This window comes from Elephas maximus, chromosome 24 (assembly GCF_024166365.1).
Source record: "Elephas maximus indicus isolate mEleMax1 chromosome 24, mEleMax1 primary haplotype, whole genome shotgun sequence".
NCBI classification, from domain to species: domain Eukaryota; kingdom Metazoa; phylum Chordata; class Mammalia; order Proboscidea; family Elephantidae; genus Elephas; species Elephas maximus.
In genome coordinates, this window is record NC_064842.1 from 24,527,480 (window position 1) to 24,548,558 (window position 21,079).

Sequence of the window (21,079 nt, forward strand, 5' to 3'; positions counted from 1 at the left end):
AGAGAGATGAGAATTGTGCTCAAGAATTCATCTACCTCAGGAAGTACAGGAGTGGGGGATATGTCACAAATGGGTTGGAAGAAGATCATGGCAGTATAATAAACTTGTATTTAAAAACTTAATTTTTTTTTTCAGATTGCCTTTTATGGGTACCATGAAAATATCCAGCCTCAGTTTCTTAGATAGGCTAAGAGTTCCCTTAATCCATTTAAAGTTTTTTTTACATTTCCAATTTAATAAATGTTACTTCTTTGACCAAGAGGTAGTTGCTCAAACAGAACAAGGGGATGCTGCGTGGTTTAAAGCCAGGAAAGGTGTGCATCAGGGTTGTATCCTTTCACCATACTTAATTTCAATCTGTATGCTGAGCAAATAATCTGAGAAGTTGGACTACATTAAGAAGAACGCAGCATCAGGATTGGAGGAAGACTCATTAATAACGTGCATATGTGGATGACACAACCTTGCTTGTTGAAAGTGAAGAGGACTTGAAGCACTTACGATGAAGATCAAAGATCACAACCTTTAATATGGATTGCACCTCAACATAAAGAAAACAAAAATCCTTACAACTAGACCAATAAGCAACATCATGATAAACAAAAAGGATTGAAATTGTCACCGATTTCATTTTAGTTGGATTCACAATCAACACCCATGGAAGCAGTAGTCAAGAAATCAAAGGATGCATTGCATTGGGCAAACCTGCTGCAAAAGGTCTCTTTAAAATGTTAAAAAGCAAAGACATCACTTTAAGGAGTAAGGTGTGCCTGACCCAAGCCATGGTGTTCTCAATCATCTTATATGCATGTTAAAGCTGGACAGTGAATAAGAACACTGAAGAAGAACTGACTCCTTTGAATTATGATGTTGGCAAAGAATATTGAATATACAGTGGACTGACAAAAGAATCAACAAATCTGTTCTGGAAGAAGAACAACCAGAATGTTCTTTAGAAGCAAGGATGGTGAGACTACGTCTCACATACTTTTTACATGTTATCAGGAGGGACCAGTCCCTGGAGAGGGACATCATGCTTCGTAAAGTAGAGGGTCAGTGAAAAAGAGGAAGACCCTCAATGAGATCGATGGACACACTGGTTGCAACAATGGGCTCAAACATGGCAATGATTGTGAGGATGGCACACAACTGGGCAGTGTTTTACTCTGGTGTACATAGGGGTTGCTATGGGTCAGAACCAACTTTGACAGCACTTAACAATGACCCAAACCAACCCAGTGCCATCGAGTCAATTCCGACTCATGGCGACCCTATAGGACAGAGTAGAACTGCCCCATAGAGCTTCCAAGGAGCGCCTGGTAGATTTGAACTGCTGGCCCTTTGGTTAGCAGCTGTAGCACTTAACCACTATGCCACCAGGGTTTCCTTAACAATGACAACAACCTTTTTTTCTAATTGGTCTTAGGACTGCAAATCTCTAAAAGGGCCAGAAGTTTCTCTAAAATGCATGTCCTTTAACTGGCTCTGACCTCTTTCCCTCTACGTTTATTACTCATTAAGTACTGCCAGACTTTCACACATATTGACATTTGTTTTAGGAAAATACAGTTTGAAAACCACTTCCTTCACAGGGGATCAACAATTATTTGCTTGTTTTATGGATCAGGAAACAACCTAACATTGCCATTACTCATATCCCCATCACTCACATTTCGTGCCTCTCTAAAACCACCCATCAATCACCAAGCAGGAGGGCCTCACACATTAACTTGAGGAAGACACAGATTCCAGATGGATAAGAGGGGATCTGGCTGAAAGGAATGTTCTAGCACCGGATTCAGTCTCTTAGGGTAATTAATACCGTTCCTGAATGTGAAGGTCCACTTAAGAAATTACATAATCCTCACCATCTGATCCTCAAAGCTAAATATTTCAAATTAGAAAGATGATTCCTACCTTCTATTTTGGGTTTTAAAATTATTCTCCTTTCTCCCTCCCTCTCCCCAAACTGATTTGAAATCAATGGGTTTAAAAATATCAAATACGCACTACAATGAAGGAAAATATAGTATTATTTAACGTATGTCCAGAGAGTGATAGGAAATGAAAAGTGGAGTCTAGAGAAAGAAAGGAGGAAATAAGGAAGGAAGGAGGGAGAGGAAAAGAAGGGAGGAAGAAAGAAAGAGAGAAGAAAAGAAAGAAGAGAAATGCTACTTTGATAAATTCAGAAGTTGTTCCATACATAAGAAAATACATTTTTCTTAAGTTCTGTGAGTAACCCAATATTTTCCCCTTCTTGTCTTTCCGAAAAATAAAATATGCCTTATATCCAATTTAACAACTTCTGAGGACAAAAGCTATCCATTGGAGAAATTTTGTTCCCACCCCTTTTCTAGGATATTAGCCTTAGTGACACACACTGAAAGACTACCTACCCATCCACATGGTGGTACACATGGGGCGAAACATACAAGAAGGTGCAAGAGTATGGTCAAAGGCTGAGCCTCCCAGAGCTGCTGCACAGGGCTCCCCTACTGATTCAGATTTGCCAGTACTTTGACATTAATCAGTTCCACCCTCACTCCATTCCAGCCAATGAGCACTAAACATATGCAGAAAGAATAAAAAATTCTAACTCATGATTTAAGACAATTTGACATACAGCATACTGGAGATTTTCTCTTTGATTTGCTGAAAATTGCTCCCATTCGTTAATTATACTTTTTTTTCCATTTCCCCTAGGTCAGCACACCTCACATAAATCTACATTCCAGCTAACATGAGAGACGTCAAAGGACCCTAGAGACGACTGTAGAGAGGAGTGTCCATCAGCTCCACAAAAGCTAACAGAGATAACATACAAGTAAATTTTGCTTCTAATCAGTACGACGGCTTGGTTAACATTTGTTGAGATACTATGATGCACAGTGCCTAAAACAGGTACTGGGAAAATAATCTCAAGGAATTCACTGCCTAACACCTAGCTAGCTATACCCTCCTGACTATCCTTCCTGCCACCTGACTTGGGAACAAGATGGCTCAGATCTGAACAGTTTAGATGGGAGGCCATCTAGTAACACTGCAGAGTGGAGGTCTGCCAAGGTCACCCTTTCTTTTGGTGAGCAGATAGCAAAACAGTTAAGAGTTGTGCTCTGTAATCATAAAGAGGTGGTTAACCATTGCTCTACTATCTTCGAGTTTTCTGACCTCAGGCTTAACTTATTCTCTCCAAGCTTGCTTTTTCTCATCTGAAAAATGGAGATAGTGCTTCTCACAAAGAGGGTTGTCAAGAGCTTAAATGATTTAACTTAAATGGCACAATTCTGGTATATAAGTGCTGACTAAATGTAGTTATTATACAGTGATTAGAAAAGTAGGAGAGACTACACAAAAGCGAGGGGTGGGGAGAAGACAGAAACTTCTCAGAGGAGGTAATCTTGAGTTGAGAATTAAAAATAAGTCAAAATGTCCCCAGCAACAGGATGGAGGAAGTGGAATGGAGGATAGTTAAGACTATAGTAATAAAAGCTGCCAAGTCTCAGATGTTAGGAAGCACGGTGTGTTCGGAGGATCATAGGCTGCTTTCTGAGTAATAAAACGTGAAGGGGCAAGTGGTGGAATAGAAGCTTGAAGAGGTAGCAGATCATGCAGGAAACATCATGCCACACGAGCTTTTATTCTCGGAGTGAGGGAAGTAATTGTAGGGTTTTAAGTAGAAGGGTGACATCAGATTTACATTTTAAAAGTTCAGAGGAGAGATGAGCCACATCTGAGCATGTGTTATATAAAGTTTAGGAGAGTTGGGGTTGTTCATGCCTGGTGGCCCCTGTGCAGACCTTGATGGCAACACTGGAGGAAGGAGAACGCAATGAGTCCACTCCTTCCTAATTCACACCTCGCCACCCACGCTCATATGTGGTGGTAGTCGTTAGCTGCGGTCAAATCCCACTTGACTCATGGCGACCCCACGCACAATGAGATTGGACTGTTGTGATCCATAGGGTTTCCATTGGTTGAATTTTGGAAGTTGACTGTCAGGTCTTTCTTAGTTAATCTTCGTCTAGAAGCCTCCCTGAAACCTGTTCGGCATCACAGCAACACATAAACTTCCACTGATGTCTGTGCGTGAGGTGCGCTGGGTGGGAACTGAACCTCTACCTCTCGGGCAGAAGGGAAGAATCCTACCACTGAACCACCACTGCCTTCTCCAGACTCACATAAGCACTCTCAAATTTGGAAAAAAGAGACAGGAGAGGGGAAAAGGGAAAGAGGAGCACTTTAATGGGCATGGGAGAAAAGTTATTTTAGAGCAGTTTGTATATATTCAAAATTTGGGAACCAAATTGAATTAAAAAATTGAAACCATTGTTGCTGCTAGTCCAAAAAGTCAGAGGGTAACATTCCTGCTCTGAATTACCTGGACTCAGTTTTTGAATCACATTTATGTTTTCCCTTAACTAACACCTTGTAATCAAGCAATCCTACTTTTAAATTTTGGGGCTTGGCTTAAGTAAACACAGGCTGACATCGCTTCAATCAAAATATAATTATGAAGGCATTTAAATCCCAAGCTAGACTAAGACAAAATTGCAAGCCTAGGCTTAGAATCGGAGTCTCTGGAGCCCTAAACCAGCAGTCTTTTCATTGCACCATGTTTACAAGAATATAAATGTAATGGGCACAAATGCATCTGAAGGCGTATCAAAAACGCAAGGGATCCAAGGAATGACACACTTCTTATTTTCTCTGAATCAACATAGATCTAATGTTAAGCCCTCATTCTGTTGGGCTGGCAGGAAAATCTAAACTCAAGAATAACTGAAGCCCTTCTAAGGGCCTGGGGTCTTACACAGAACCAAAGCACCAGGGAGCCCCTCACCCACCCAAGAAGTCATTTGTCATTTGTCCACACCGGTTTTCTTTTAGGGCAGGGGCTCCACTGTTCTGTGGTATGTTTAGGCATAGGAATTAAATTTATGACTAGGAACTGAACAGCTACCCTCCTCTCCCTGGAACCTCCTGTGAAGTCCTGCCATGTCCCAGGGCACCGCCGCTGGGTTACACGTGGAGACCCTGTTCTTAGAGACCCCAGGTATCACAGTTGTTCATTTCTGTCTTTTTTTGCAGGCTGAGTGCACTGACAAATATTTTTTTGTTTGTTTCTCTCTTTCTTTCTTTCTCTCCTCTTACTGCCCTCAAAAACACACAGTAGGAAAATCCTGTCAAGTTTAGGCTTCTGAATAAGGAGAGGTTTTCATTGCAAAAAAGAAAAAAAATCCAGAAGTGAGAAAGCACCGAAGCATGGCTATATGCTTGAAATGGGGCAAAGGGAAAGTAGGGGGAATAAAATCATTTGACCCGATGTTAATAAGAGATGAAACACAAATCCAAAGATAAAATTTTAAACAATTCACGATAAGAAAGCTAACTGCACTCATTTCATTAAAATAAAGTGACAAGGTCAGAAATTACAGAGTCCACGGTTTTTTAGGTGATTTTAGTTTGCATCTTGGATGAAAACTGGCAGGATTTGGTACAGGTATAGGTTAGCTACTGATGATTGTGCTATTAAATGCCACGGTAGCATTCAGAAATAAATTTCCCTGTTGACAGAACCACTGAAAACAAAAATAAAGGTGCAATTTTTTTTTCTATAATACAAAAAATCAAAATAGACTAGAATCACTAAAGGTAGAGAAGATACCCTATTCCTCCTTGTGTCTCCAGTGCCCGGCTCATGGTAAATGTCCAAGAATGCTCACTGATGATGATAATACAACGGTAACCCATTGCCATTGAGTTGATTCCGACTCATAGTAACCCTATAGGACAGAGGAGAACTGCCCCATAGGGTTTCCAAGGAGTCACTGGTGGCTTCGAACAGCTGACCATTTTGTTATTGTTGTTAGCAGCTGACTCTTAAACACTGCACCACCGGGGCTTCAATAAAGTGGTAGGATGATACAAAAGAAAAAAAAAATTAAAAATAAAAAAAAGTTGAAGTGAACTATTAACAGAATTTTAGTCTTTTGGTTTGTTTTATTTACGTAATTGTACTTTTTTATTTTACTTTTTGTTTTGACTCTTCTGTTTAAACTCTGAGCTATTGGGAAAATCAAATAATAGTCACTTCCTTTGTGAAAATGTTCTTATTCTCAGATCTACCCCCACCCCACCCATGGAGACACACATAGAAAACGAAGCTGCTTTTGTTTTCTGTGCCTTCGATCTTGTTAAAAAATTTTTTATTTGGTTGCTTGTGAAACATGTACAAGTGCATATATAGTATTTGTATATACGTGCAGTGGCTCAGGAAAAAGTAAAAACTCATTTCGGTGTCCACTTATCCATTAAATAGTAGCCTATTTTAAAATCATCTTGATCTCAGAGTCTGCATCTGTTTCCTCAGGATGTGTTTTATATTCTAGATCCCTACAATAGCCATTGCTGCAAGAAAGCACCCTTCTCAAAACATGATGCCTGGAATGGGAGTCCGTTTTCTGATTTAAAATTCATTTATTAATTAAAATTAAAGTTTGCTAGCTGTTACATTCACACTTAAAAAAAAAAACATTTTTATACATCAAAAAGAAACAGCAAATATAGGTATATGTGATTTGTTACATCCTTCAATTTAGCAAAACAATGGTTTATTATTTTTGCCAAGAATTTCTTAAGCAATAGAGTTGGTTAGCTACTCCCCTCACTGTAGGAGCTGCTTTCTGTCCCTCCTCTCATATTCGCAGCTCTCCTCTCACTCAAAAAAATAAAATCAAACTTTTAGGGACATATGGCTTTTCTTCCACCTCCATGTTTCAAATTTACTTCAAAACACCTACACAGAGTTGGAGGTTCCTGAAGTGTCAACAGCTGAAACGTCCGAGGAGCTGCAAATGTTTTCAAGTGGAGTCAGAGATGGAAAATGACTAGATTTAAAGAGTGAAATGGAAGGCAGGAGAGAGGTTATCCCAACATCGATTTATTTCTACGTGACTTCAAATGGTCTTAATGAAAACAGAGATGGGAGAAACACTGGGTATTAAATGGCTTAAACTTTGAATTTTACAAATCCATCCAGGTGAAAAATACTTTAAGGTGGATTTTACCTGCTGTAATTAAAACTAAGAAGCATGAACTAAAACTGACGTTTAGTACAAAGATACTATATGTTTTAGGCAAGTCCTGTCTTTTGAAAATAGCATCTAATAAAAAAGACCAGTTTAATTTAACATTTAAAATTCTGGGACTAGCTACAAAAACTTTCAGTTTTCTAAAAATAACCTTTAAAATTAAGGAAATAAAGAATACGATAGAAAAACAGGACGAAATTTTGGTGCTGATGTTTAAATCAGAACTTAGTTCTCTTGATCCACAATTCACTTTTCAACAACATGAAGCTCATTTTACAATTTTAAAGTGAAATGGTTAAAGTAGGTTTAGATTTGTTTGTCTAAAGAAAATCCTAACCTCTTCCACCCAAATGAACAAACATTCAACGTCGTTACAAAGATTACTTGCAGTGCTCACAGCTTTTGAGGAATTGGGAGCTCAAAGAGAAGTTTAGAAACTGCTCTAACAGACAAAATGTTGGCAAACATCTTGGAAGCACATGGTTTCCAAATACGTAAATCAATCCAATGATTTTGTGTTTCATTGAAATAATGGGTAGATAGGTGATTAAGAAAGTAGACGTATAGTTGAGTATGTGGTTGCCTGAAGTTATGTAAAATATTGCTGAAGACATATCCTTTCAGTTACTCAAAATAACTGTACTTCCTCTCTTGAAAGACTTTCTTTTAATCGTCTATTCCAGCAGCTTTCTGCATTCCTCTGGCATTCTAGCCATCAAAATGAAATAGAGAGACTCGGATCAAACTGTGAAATGGCCCCAAATGTACCTGGAATTGTACTTTTTCCAAAACCTCTTAAAAGTTTGAAACACGGGAGACAGTTTCACACAGACTTTGAACTTAAATGAACCTCTTCACCAACGACAAACTGATTCCATAACAACAAAATAAAAGCTTTCGACTGGAATCTGTCTACAGGTATAATAATACCATTACTACATCCACAAGGACAGTTTTGTACGCATACAAACAGTGCGTCTTATAAACACAAACACCCTACAAAACGTATCCTTTATAACGCGTCTCGTGATATATACCACATAAAGAAACCAAACCGTTTGGGAGAAGGCTTTCCTGCTGCCACCCTTTAGCCTCCTGACAGAAGTCAACAAACTGCCAATTTTGTACAACTGTGCTTATCAAACGGGTCTGGCTTTAGTAAGGCAGTTTTGTTCCCTTGCTGGCTCATCAAACTAGTCATTTGAAAAGCACTTGACTTCTGATTTCCAAATGTTAAAGCTAATTAATGTTGAATGGTGTCATAACACCAAAAACAAAAATAATTTATGCTTAGCAAAATAACTGAGACATTAAATGGCAGGAGAAAGGTTAGCCATTTATACCTTTTAAAATACTTTCTATGTATTCTCTGCCTGATGATACTCATTAAAAAAAAAAAAAAATTTTTTCGTAGCTTAAAAGGAAAAAAAAAAAAAGATGCTAGTAATACAGAAAATACCTGAGTACTATTGAAGTGGTTATATATAACAGCAAATGATGAACTTATCTTTTAGTTGATGTGAACATCAGGGTTTAATTACAATTCTGAAGATTTATTTACAATTTTAACGGCAATTGCTTTCGAGTAAGGATTAGAGGAATGCGAAGGATAGACAGTGAACAACCTTGTAATCAACTGTGGTACTGTGTCAGGTACATAATGACTTCTAACTTTCCTCAGGTCTGAATGAGGACCTCTCTCAGTGTATTCTTTGATTAACCTGGTGGTTCACTGAAAGCCTGATACTGTCTCCTCAACTTGAGAAATACCATTTTACTGGGCTACTCATAGTTCTGGTATTATTCATCTTTTTAACTCAAATTACCCCAGATTTGTGCCTCTGGAGAAATTCTGAGACCATTAAAGAAGGCTCTCTACCATGAGGTTACAAACAGGCAACAAGTTCAGATGACTATCTTGTTTATGGGTTAAGGGCCGCAGGTGGCATAAATGGTTTGTGCTTGACAACTAACCTAAAAGTTGGTGGTTCAAACACACCCAGTAGTGCTGTGGAAGAAAGACCTGGTAACCTGCTTTCATAAAGATTACAGCTAAGAAAACTTAATGAGGCAGTTCTACCTGGGGCTGCCAGGAGCGGGCAATGGGTTTGATTTTTTGTTTGTTTATAATTTTTTAAAATAAAAAGTACGTACTTTTAAAAAATCCGCAAAATTAAGAGAAATAATATAAAAACATGGAGATTTGTTTCTGAAAGAAAGTAGAGAAAATTTGGAGGCATCTGTTCAAATAAATACTGCTTTCCTAGGTGGTGTGAATGCAATATTGAATTACAACAGACTAGTAAACAGATCACAAAATTGATCTTGGTCAAAAGAAATAAAATATTTGAGCTTTTTTATTTTTTTAAGGAATGGTCTAAAGTAAGAAATAAATCCAATGAATTTAATTATTACTTTGGTCTGATATTCAAACAGATTGGAAAAGCTAACAGAGAAATCAGACCCTTGAGGCATTAGGCTGAACATCAATAATAATAATAATAATAAAAAAACCCAACAGATTCTGTTGACCAAAAAAAAAAAAAAAAAAACAACCCAACAGATTCTGTTGACCAAAAAAAAAAAAAAAAAAAAAATGCAGCAATGCTGCTATGGGGGGAGAACTGATATTTTGGGTTTTAAAGTTAATCATGAGGGGCTACTTGATGCTGAAATCATAAGGGTACATATTTCTAGACTAGCTATATTCTCAAGGAAAACAGCTAAGACCTCTTCAGCGAAATGGTGATTTCTGAGAGTAAGACTCACTTTTAAATGCAGCTAATGCCCCTATAATGTCTAGGACATGAAGGGAATGTATTGATGTCATGTATCAGGAACTCCACCTATTTTTAGTGAAGACATAGTGAGAAGGCCTAATTCAAATGAATAAGCTTCGCTTGAAGAAAGTAAGCCGCCTCACAAGAGAGACGATAAAAGACTGGAACACTGGAACCACAGGACCATTTTTCCACCAGCTTAGAACTTCAGTCAGGGATCTGGGTGTACAGAGTGGACCAGCAATGAAGGGCCTGCCAATCAAGACCTTTGAACTTTTTCTTCCTGGGCCTAAGCTGAGGCAACCATCTCCCATATCACTTGCAATGTTCTCACTTGAGAAAATGGAAATGGCACCCCTCTCCCTTATAAAAACAAAGTGCTGCCATTTTTCAGAATATAAAATTTGGTAACAGGTTTTAGTTACTTAGCTAAAACTTCAATCTGTGTTACTTTACTACATTCTCAGGCTCCAGGCCCAATAACATGCTTGTTAGGAACTCAGTTATTCTGAACTTTCAGCTGACAACCCATACAGTCACTTAATGGTTATAAAAATTCCAGTTTGGAGTACTAGTTGAGGGTAATTTTCTGTCTTTTTTTCAATAAAAGACTGCATGAATGGTGAATTTTGCTATAGACTTTAAAATGAAAAAGAATCACACTTTCTAAGCAGTAAATTTAAGTCGTTGTTCTAGCATGTGAAGATGGTGTGACCACACTCTTTCGCCTTAACTGTGGATAGAAAGCAAGAGACACAAGAACAGAGTGATTAAAGCTATAGGCAAGACAGTGAGGTACATAAGCCTTATAAGGACCACAGAATGTCAAGAAAGCAATGCCCACCTCTGTAATGCCCCCTTTGACAGGGTCTTTGCCCTATGGAAGAGAAAGAGATAGCTAGATGCATCCTTATACTCCTTGTCTAGAATATCCAGAAAGAAAGGGAGCCTGAACAGGTATGATGATTATAAATTCTTCATCTCAAAAGATCTAGCCAAGAAGGATAGGGTTCAAGAAATAGTTTTTCTTGAAGGCAGGAATTTTTCTCCTGGTTTCTATGACTGTAAGCTCCAGAAAACTGAGCAGCAGTACTTTGTCTACTCTATGGAATCCAGGTCCATAGGGATCTGAGACTTAAACTGTCACTCTATGCAAGTCACTCAGCTCCTTTGATTTCTCAGTATGCTAATTTGTGTAGTGGGGACAATGGCAAGACCTGAACCCATGCCATGTTTCTGTTCTACTTATGGGCATCATCTCGAATTTCAGGGGTGATAACTTTGCCATTCATTTGACAGACAAAATAAGGTGAAGATTAAATGAGTTAATGGATGTGAAGTCATAGTACGTATTAAAGTCATAGTATGTATTAGGACTTAGTAAATATTAGCTATTACAATGCTGAACTAAAGACCTCATGTCTTCATCCCTTCCCTTTAGCTAAGTTCATGGGCACGTACTCAGTTTGCCTGGTCTCCCTGATATCTTTCCTCTAGAATTGCATAAAGACAAAGTAATCCTCAGTTTGATTAAGTTGTGGTGGGAAATTCTTTGAGAATCCAGAATAAAACTTTTGTTTGTCTACATTCAGTTACCCTAATTTTAGGATGTTCCAAGAATAAATAATTTCTAGGATTCAGACGAAAAAATAAGGGAAAATGAGAACAATGTACAATTAGACAGGTGTTTAATTCTCAAAAGAATCCCACAAGATATAAATGAGTACTGCTGTTGTTAATTGCCATCGAGTTGATTTGGACTCATGGCAACCCCGTATGCGCAGAGTAGAACAACTTCATAAGGTTTTCAAGGCTGTGACCTTTCAGAAGTGGATCGTCAGGCCTGTCTTCAAAGGTGTCTCTGAGTGGGTTTGAATCACTGACCTTTTAGCTAGTAGTGGAGCGCTAAATCTTTTGAGCCACCCATGGGCTCCTTGATGCGTGTTTAAAGGTCACAAAATCCAGCTTCTGCCTGTGTGGGAATCACATGTGGCATATCCCTCCGTCCTCTGACACCTGCTTCAACAGGTAACATATTTTATCACTTAATAACTTTAGTTATCGGAAAGCTCTCTTTTCCTGTCCTCCCTTTAGACCTAATCTTGTCCCCCGGGGTAATGAAATAACCCTTCTCTTTCTCCCATATGGAATCTTTCAAAATATCTGAAGACAACTCTTGTATCTTTTCTACATTGCCTCTTGGCCAGATTAAATCTTCTGTTCCTCAACTTAAAAAAAATTATAATTTTTTTTTTTTCAACTTAGCATTTCTCAAAGTCTTACTGGAAAAACACTAAATCTTTTGCTGGTACTACTGAGGAATTAATATTATAAAGGATAGAGAGGGGGGCTGACAAAGGAATGGAGCTCCTTGAGATTCCTCCTGTGTGATGAAAGATTCTACCAACAGGAGTGTGTTGCACTTTAAAATTGTGTGAAAGCAGGGAAAACAAAAAACAAACAAACCAAAAAAAGGCATTGTTTTAGTCCAGAACAGAATTCTGATGTCAGATATGTTTAGGAAATTATTGTATTAAACGCAGTTAATCAGGTTTCTTTCCGACTCCAAATTTTCCTCCAAAACACTTGTACAACCACATAAATATATTTTGGAGAATGTTCCTTAACCTATTTCTCCTTTGTGAAGAATGTTAGACTCCTCTCCATCAAGAATCTTTCAATCAATACGAGGTCTCCTCTAGGTGATACAGAGATGCTGCCTGACCTCCAAGAGCTTATTTTATCAAGATGGGTAATAATAAATAGTCAGGAAGATATATGGTGCTATGTAGTCTCAAAAGGGGGCACACTTGCTTCTTGTTAATTAGGAGGAGGCATCAAATGGCATGCCAAGGAATTGAGGAGGAAAGGCTGGTGAACATTGGGGAGATAGTTCAGAAATAGAAAATACCGTACTTACCCGGGTTGAGCATGTTACGACTGTCAAGGGCTGTAATGGACATATAGGGCCACCATACTAGATTTACGCTATATGTTATTATTTCCTGTTGAATTTCAGGGTGATGGCTGTGATTCATTCATGCTGACAGAAAGTCATTTAAATGTTTCTTGTCAACAGATTGATCCTACTAGATTTGCACTGGAGACAATCTGACACCAATGTGAAAGAAGAAATTTATTTGGAAGAGATAGGAGACCTGAGCTCATCATAAATCTACTTCAGCCCTCAGAACATAAGGTCATAAATGCAAAGGTAGGAGCAGATGCAAAAGCAATGACCTCCAAAGCATCAACAGAGCTTTAGAGACTGCTTGGGAATTAGAGGCAGAGGAGAAGGAGGCGTTAAAGAAAACTACCATTTTCTGTCTGGGTGGATATGAGAATGGTGGTGCCAGTAAGGAAAGCATGCACTGCAGGGAGGAGAGCCGTTCTGGGGAAGGAGGATCAATTCAATTTTGGAGACGGTGAACTGTTAGGAAGTAGTACGAGAGAGATGCTCAGCAGATGGTTGAAACCGAGTTTCAAGATGGAGGCCAGAGCTGGTCTAGAAATGTATATTTGAATCTTCTCTTCATACCGAGCTTTCAGGTTTGCCCATCATTTTAAATGTGACACACTTAATGATTTTTAAACTATGTCCTGACCAGCTCCTCGTATAATGAACCTAATACTCATTGTGATGTGGACAGTTTCCATTAATGCCAACTGAGATCAAGAGATTGCATCAGGTTTTTAGCAGCCACATCCTACAATGGGCTTATATTTTAGTTTGTAGCCGATTAAAATCCTCAGACCTTTTTTCCATGTACATCAGTGTTTCTCTTGTCTTTTATCTGTATGATAACATTTTTAATTTAAATATAGGATTTTATGTTTATTCCTGTTACATTTAATCTTTTTGGTTTAGGTCCAGCAACTCAGCCTGCCAAAAATTTAGATTGCTAAATAAGGGATACCAATTGGTTGTTTTCTATCTTCCCTGGCGAAACCAAGCAACTTTGAGTTAAAAATGTATCATGAAGGATTTGGGTAAGAGAAAGAATTTCCTAAACGGAGGGTCAGAGAAGCTGAAATAGGTATAGAAAAAATTTGGTCTTTACTTTTTGACTTATTTTTCTTTTAAATCATGAAGATTTGTTTTATTAAAAACAGTTAGAACACAGTCCTCTAAAAAAAAAAAAACACAGTCCTCTAAGGGAGCCCTTATTTCTGTCTCAAGGAGAACTGGCTACATTTAGTTTGGGTTCCAGGAGTCTTGGTGGTGCAATGGTTAAGCACTCAGTTGCTAACCGAAAAGTCAGCAGTTGAAACCCATTAGCTGCTTCCTGGGAGAAAAGACCTGGAGATCTCCTTCTGTGAGTAAACATTATAGTCTAGGAAACCTATCAGGCAGTTCTACTCCATCACATAGGGTTGTTATGAGTCAGAATGGACTCAGTGGCACACAACAACCAACAACTTTGGGTTCCAAATGAACCTTGGTCATAATACCTGTAAAATATATTGCTCTTTGCTCATTTGTCTTTTTCTGTTGGACCATAAAGACCCTGAGGATAGGAATCATACTGGTCTTTATATCCCAAGATATATAATGAGCACTAAATGTTTTGATTTAATAAATTAATTAATGAATCAGAGGGAAAGTATGAGGGGGAAGGAATTCAGTCATTTCATCAACATACATTAAGTACCTATTATATACTAGGCCCACCACCCATTGGTCAGTTCGTGTGGTGGCTTGCAAATTGTCCTGATGGTAGAAACTATGCCACCAGTATTTTGAATACCAGCAGAGCATCCAGACTGAAACAGATTAGGAAGAAAAACCTGGCAATTTACTTCCAAAAATTAGCCAATGAAAACCCTGTGGATCACAACAAAATATTGTCAGATATAGTGCTGGAAAATGAGCCCTCTGTGTTGGAAGCCACTCAAAATACACGGTGACCACAACAATGGACTTGAGCATTCCAGTCATCATGAAGACAGTGTAGGACCAGGCAATGTTTTGTTCTATTTTCCATGGAGTTGCCATGAGTCAGAACTGATTCCATGGCAACTAACAATAATAATATACCAGGTAGAGTTAAAAGATCTAAATGGCAAAAGCTAGCCTCTTATCTCCTTGGGGATGACAAAAGGAAGGGAGTCAACCAGGCCAGATGATTTATGAAGGTGACCTTGAATCTTGTGGATCCATTATAGGCATGATTTCAGGGCCAAGACCATTTTCTTTTAAACATGTTAATATGCCTCAGAGAGAAACCTAAAACCTAAAATGTGGGTTTTCAATATAAAAATAAAATCTATTATTTTATATTTATCATTATCTTCATTATCTAGTGCTGCTATAACAGAAATACTACAAGTAGACGGCTTTAACAAACAGAAATCTATTCTCTCACAGTCTAGGAGGTTAGAAGTCTGAATTCAGGGTGCCAGCTCCAGGGAAAAGGTTTCGCTCTCTGTCGGCTCTGGGGGAAGGTCTCGGCATCAATCTTCCCCTGGGTCTAGGAGTTTCTCGGTGCAGGGACCCAGGGTCCAAAGGATCAGCTCTGCTCCTGGGTTTTCTTTTTTGTTGGTAGGAGGTCCCTCTCCTTTCTGTTCAATTCTTTAATATCTCAAAAAAGATTGACTCAAGACAGAACCTAATCCCGTAAATTGTGTCTTGTCTCGAATCCTGCCTCACTGTTATGGATTGAATTGTGTCCCCCAAAATGTGTGTCAACTTGTCTAGGCCATGATTCCCAGTATTGTATGATTATCTACATTTTGTCATCTGATGTGATTTTCCTGTGTGTTGTAAATCCTACTTCTGTGCTGTTAATGAGGCAGGATTATAGGCAGTTATGTTAATGAGGCAGGACTCAATCTATAAGATTAGCTTGTACCTTGAGTCAATCTCTTTTTAGATATAAAAGAGAAGTGAGCAGAGAGACAGGGGGACTTCAGGCCACCAAGAATGAAGATCCAGAAGGAGACCTCATCTTTTGGACCCAGGGTCCCCGCACTGAGAAGCTCCTAAGCCAGGGGAAGATTGATGACAAAGACCTTCCTCCAGAACCAACAAAGAAAGAAAGCCTTCCCATGGAGCTAGCACCCTGAATTCAGACTTCTAGCCTCCTAGACTCTGAGAGGACAAATTTCCCTTTGTTAAAGCCTTCCACTTGTGGTATTTCTGTTGTAGCAGAATTAGATAACCAAGACACTCATCAACATCATAAACCCCTTGCAGACTGCCACATTTTTCTTCTACAGAGTGGCTAGTGCTTAACCACTGAGTCACCAGGGCTCTGCATCAGAAATACATAGTCATATGCAATTTTCACACACTAATATGTGATTCTTTCATGAACGGTGCTTGCATTTAGCACCTTGAATCATCTGTGGCAGAAAGATGTCTACACATGCAGGAGACTGTTTTCTCTCAGCTAAGTGATTTAGTCAAATATTAAATTTGGCTCCCCACGGTAATCAGACATTGACTATTCATAAAAGTTAAGAAAATTTTCAGTTCTCACTTAAAAAGATGCTTCAATGACTCACTAAAGGCAACAGTGTTACCTTCTCATAACACCTGCAGGTTTAAGGTAGATGTATAAACTGTGACTTCACTTTGAAAAGTGTTTTGGGTGTTTGTGAAATTTCCTAAATATGTGAAATATATTTCCTTTCCACTGTTCTAAGTATCCAAAGCCTGTGTGCACTGCTCCATAAATGGCAATGCTCCACACAAGTATGAATTATAACTGTTGTTAGTTGTAGCTTTTTCCCCAGCTTGTGCACTCTGTGAGGTAGGTCCAACTAGCATCACAGTCCCTTTGTCACAGAGCAGGACATTGAGGCACAAGAAAGCTACAAAATATTTCTCAAGGTGCCTCACTACTCTTTCATGTTCTCTTGATTTCCAAAACTGTGTTTCATTCACAGAAGTAAGACGACTGTGTACTGAGTCAGTGCAATATAACATCTGAAAAAAATGAAAATAAAACAGACAACTACATGCATCTTTTGGGGACTTGTTTCTGGACACACATTGAATTAATGAAAATTCATTCAGTCAACAATTATTTGTTGAGCTTCTTCCACAGGCCATGCCCTGGGCTACATACTGGAGGTCCATGAATTCTAGACGCAGACATTTTGTTAATAATAAAAATACCACCATGTGATAGAGAGACACTTTATGATTTGCAAAGCACTTTCAGATGCATTACCTCATTTCCAACAGACCACACAGTAAATTGGACCGTGTGAAGGCTGATCAATAGTCCAACCTAAAGTGTCATAAATATTGTCCCTAGATTGATCTACCCACTGGGGGCTGCGGGGGATGGGAGCCTAACTAGCAAATGAAACAATCTGCATACATGCTTAAATCAAGTTTCTGTAAAATTAGAAAATGATATAATGTATTCAAAAGTTTTCATGCAGTATTCACAAGAAATTAAAAACCTGCCACATGCTTTGAATTAAGAGAACAGAGATGTGAGCTCATCTATTGGTCTGATAGAATGTTTAAAAACCAAATTCAGAAATCTTTGTACTTAAATAACAAGAGAAGAAAATCAGATTCTTAAGCTTATTTACTGGTCTAATAAAAGTATAACTAGCAAATGTGAGAAAACTCTATCGGTTAAATCAGACCTGTAAAATTTAGGTAAATCTGAAGTGTCTTTCGTTGGGTAGCAAATGAAAATGTTTCCTTCTATCAGAATTGAGAAAATGCTTCTCTTTGCCAGAGCATGCTTTTGTAACTGTGTTTCTAATTCCAGAATTAAGCCCTAGAAAATGACTTTCTTGCTGTTCAGTGGTTAGAGAAAGTGAAAAAGGAGGAAACAGTACAGAGAGACAGGAAAGTAAACAGAAAAATAACACAATGACTATTAAGTGTCTGTAGGCAATTGAAACAGGTTTTCCAGCTGCTCTATCCTTAACTGCACAATTGGCTGAAAATTTCTCATTCCCATGTGCTGCATGGACAACCTTTCTACTTTCCCTGGATGCCTGTCTTAGCCAATAAATGAACACATGTCTTTCGGAGAAGAAAATTCTTTTCTGGTGTTGGGGGTGGATGGTAGAGGGATACTCTCTTTCTACCTCATATCCCCCTTTCTACCATATTTTTCATAAAAAAAAAAAAAAAAAAAAGAGTTGCAGTAAACAGCCTAGTAAGAGACTGCCCTCTCTATGGGGATTTACTATTTATGAGATGAAGGGCTCAGTTTACACTCAGGTGGGAAGCAGGGAGCAAGTCTCTGTTTCTCCTTCTTTGATATGCACCATGTCTCTTCAGGAAGGGACCAAGCCAATGTGCTGTACCCTTTGGTACATGTTGGTCAGGCTCTTGTGGGAGGGTGGCCAGGAGAGTCACTTCCCTCTGACTCAGGATGGCCTGTGAGGGAATGTAAGGGACTCTTTGGGATTTTTTATGGGAGGGAATCTGAGGTCAAGAATTCCCTGGCTAGCATAAGAGGATGTGTCTCAAGACAAAGAAGGCTTAAGACACACACACACAAAAACAAATAACAAAATGGAAGAAGTAAGTCATTTCTTACCAGTAATTACAATGAATGTAAATGGACTAAATGCTCTAATCAAAAGGCAGAAAGTGGTAAAATGGATTAAAAAAAAAAAAGATGATCCAACTATATGTTGTTTGCAAGAGACACACCTTAAATCCATGGACACAAATGGGTTGAAAGAGAAAGGATAGGAAAAACATTCCATGCAAATAATAACCAAAGGACAGCTGGGGTGGCAACCTTAATATCAGACAAAGTAGACTTAGGACAAAATCTGTTAGAAAAGATAAAGAATGACACTAAATAGTGATAAAAGAGTCAATAAGCAAGAAGATTTAACAATCATAAATAAGTATGTACCCAACATTCGGGCACATAAACATATAAAGCAAATATGGATAGAACTGAAGGGAGAATAATTGTTGGAGACTTCAATACACCACTTTCAATATTGAACAGAACATCTAAAAAGATCAACAATGAAATGGACTTAAATGACATTATAAACCAATTAGACTTAACAGACATATATAGAACGCTTCACCCCAAATCAACACAATACACATTCTACACCAGTGCACATGGATCTTTCCCTAGGATAGTCCACATGTTAGGTCACAAAGAAAGTCTTGATAAATTTAAAATAATTGAAATCATACAAAGTACTTTCTCTGACCACAACGGAGCGGAGCTCGAAATCAGTAACAGAAAAAAAAAAAAAAACCTTGGAAAATACACAAACATATAGAAATGAAACAACATACTATCAAACTACCAATGGATCAAGGAAGAAATCAAAAGAGAAATCACAAATTTCCCAGAGTCAAATGAAAATGATAGCACAATATACGGAAACACATGGAATTCAGCGAAGGCAGTACTCAGAAGGAACCTTACAGTAATAAATGTCTGCATGAAGAAAGAAGAAAGATCTCAAACCAAGAGCTTAACCTGACAACTCCATTAACGAGGAAGAGAAGAGCAAGCTAAGCCTAAACCTATCAGAAGAAAGGAAATGACAAAGATCAGAGTGGAAACAAATAAAACTGAAAATAGAAAAACAATAGGGAGAATCAATAACACCAGAAGTTGGTTCTTGGAATAGATCAATAAAATTGATAAACCTTTAACTAGACTGATAAAGAAAAGAAGAGCAAAGATGCAAATATCTAAAACAAAAAATGACAGAGGGAACATTACAACTGACCCAATAGAAATTAAGAGAATTATGATACAACTTTATGAACAACTATACAGTAACAAACTGGATAACCTAGATGAAATGAACAAATTCTTAGAAGGTACCAACCTACCCAAATTGACTTCAGAGGAAATATAAACTGACTCAACAGACCCATAACAAGTGAAGAGATTGAACCTGTAATCAAAAACCTTCCAACAACAACAACAACAACAAAAGTCCTGGACCAGAAGGTTTCACTGGGGAATTCTACCAAACATTTAGAGAAGAATTGACACCAATACTGTTTAAACTCTTCCAAAAGATACAGAAGGAAGGAATACTCCCTAATTCATTTTATAAAGCAAAGATAATCCTGATACCCAAACCATACAAAGACACCACAAAAACTACAGGCCAATATCTCTTACGAATTTAGATGCAAAAATCCTCAACAAAATACTAGCAAACAGAATACAACAACATATTAAAACAGTCATACACCATGACTAAGTGGAATTTACTCCAGGAATGCAGGGATGGTTCAACATTAGAAAATAAATCAACATAATATACCACATCAACAGACAAAGGAAAAGAGCCATATGTTCATCTCTATGGAGGCAGAAAAAGCACATGATAAAAACCAACACCTTTTCTTGATGAAAACCCTAAAGACAATTGGGATAGAAGGGAAATTCCTCAATATGATTCAGGGAATACACGAAAATCCAACAGCCAACATTATACTTAACAGAGAAGGACTGAGAGCTTTACCCTTGAAATCGGGAAGAAGACAAGGACGTCTGCTCCCATCACTTCTATTCAATATTTTATTAAAAGTCCAAGCCAGTACAATAAGATGAAAAAGAAATAAAAAGTGTCCAGATTAAAAAAGAAGTAAAATTATCTCTATTTGCAGATGATATGATCCTATACATAAAAAATTCCAAAAAGTCCACAAGAAAACATCTAGAGCTAATAGAAGATTTAGCAACATTATAGAGTACAAAGTCAACAAACAAAAATCAGTTGGGTTTCTATACACCAGCGATGAGAAATCTTAAAGGGAAATTAGGGAAACAATTCCATTTACAATAGCATCTAAGAAAATCAAATACCGAGGAATAAATTTAACCAGGGAAGTGAACAACTTATACAATAAAGAGTATAAAATACTGCTGAAAGAGTTAAAAAAGACTTAAATAAATGGATTCTATTCATTGCAATCCTGATCGAAATTCCAACAGCCTTACAGAAATGGAAAAAACAATTCTCAACTTTATATGGAATGGCAAGTGGCCTCAAATAGTCACAACAATGTGAAAAGAAAAGAACAAAATAAAAGGAATCACATTTCCTGATTTTAAAACATACTATACAGCTACAGTAATCAAAACAGCCTGGTATTGGTATAGCCATAGACACACAGACCAATGGAATAGAATTGCAAGTCCAGAAATAAATCCACACATCTATTGTCAATTGATTTTTGCTAAGTAGATTCAATGGGGAAAGAAAAGTGTGTTCAATAAATGGTGC

General features: G+C 37.9%; 1 protein-coding gene across 13 annotated transcripts in view; it reads right to left on the reverse strand.

The window, feature by feature from the left end:
* The window catches only part of CHRM3 (cholinergic receptor muscarinic 3), a 552,731-nt gene that overhangs the window by 335,075 nt on the left and 196,577 nt on the right, over positions 1 to 21,079 (reverse strand). The gene's annotated exons all lie outside the window — the stretch shown is intronic.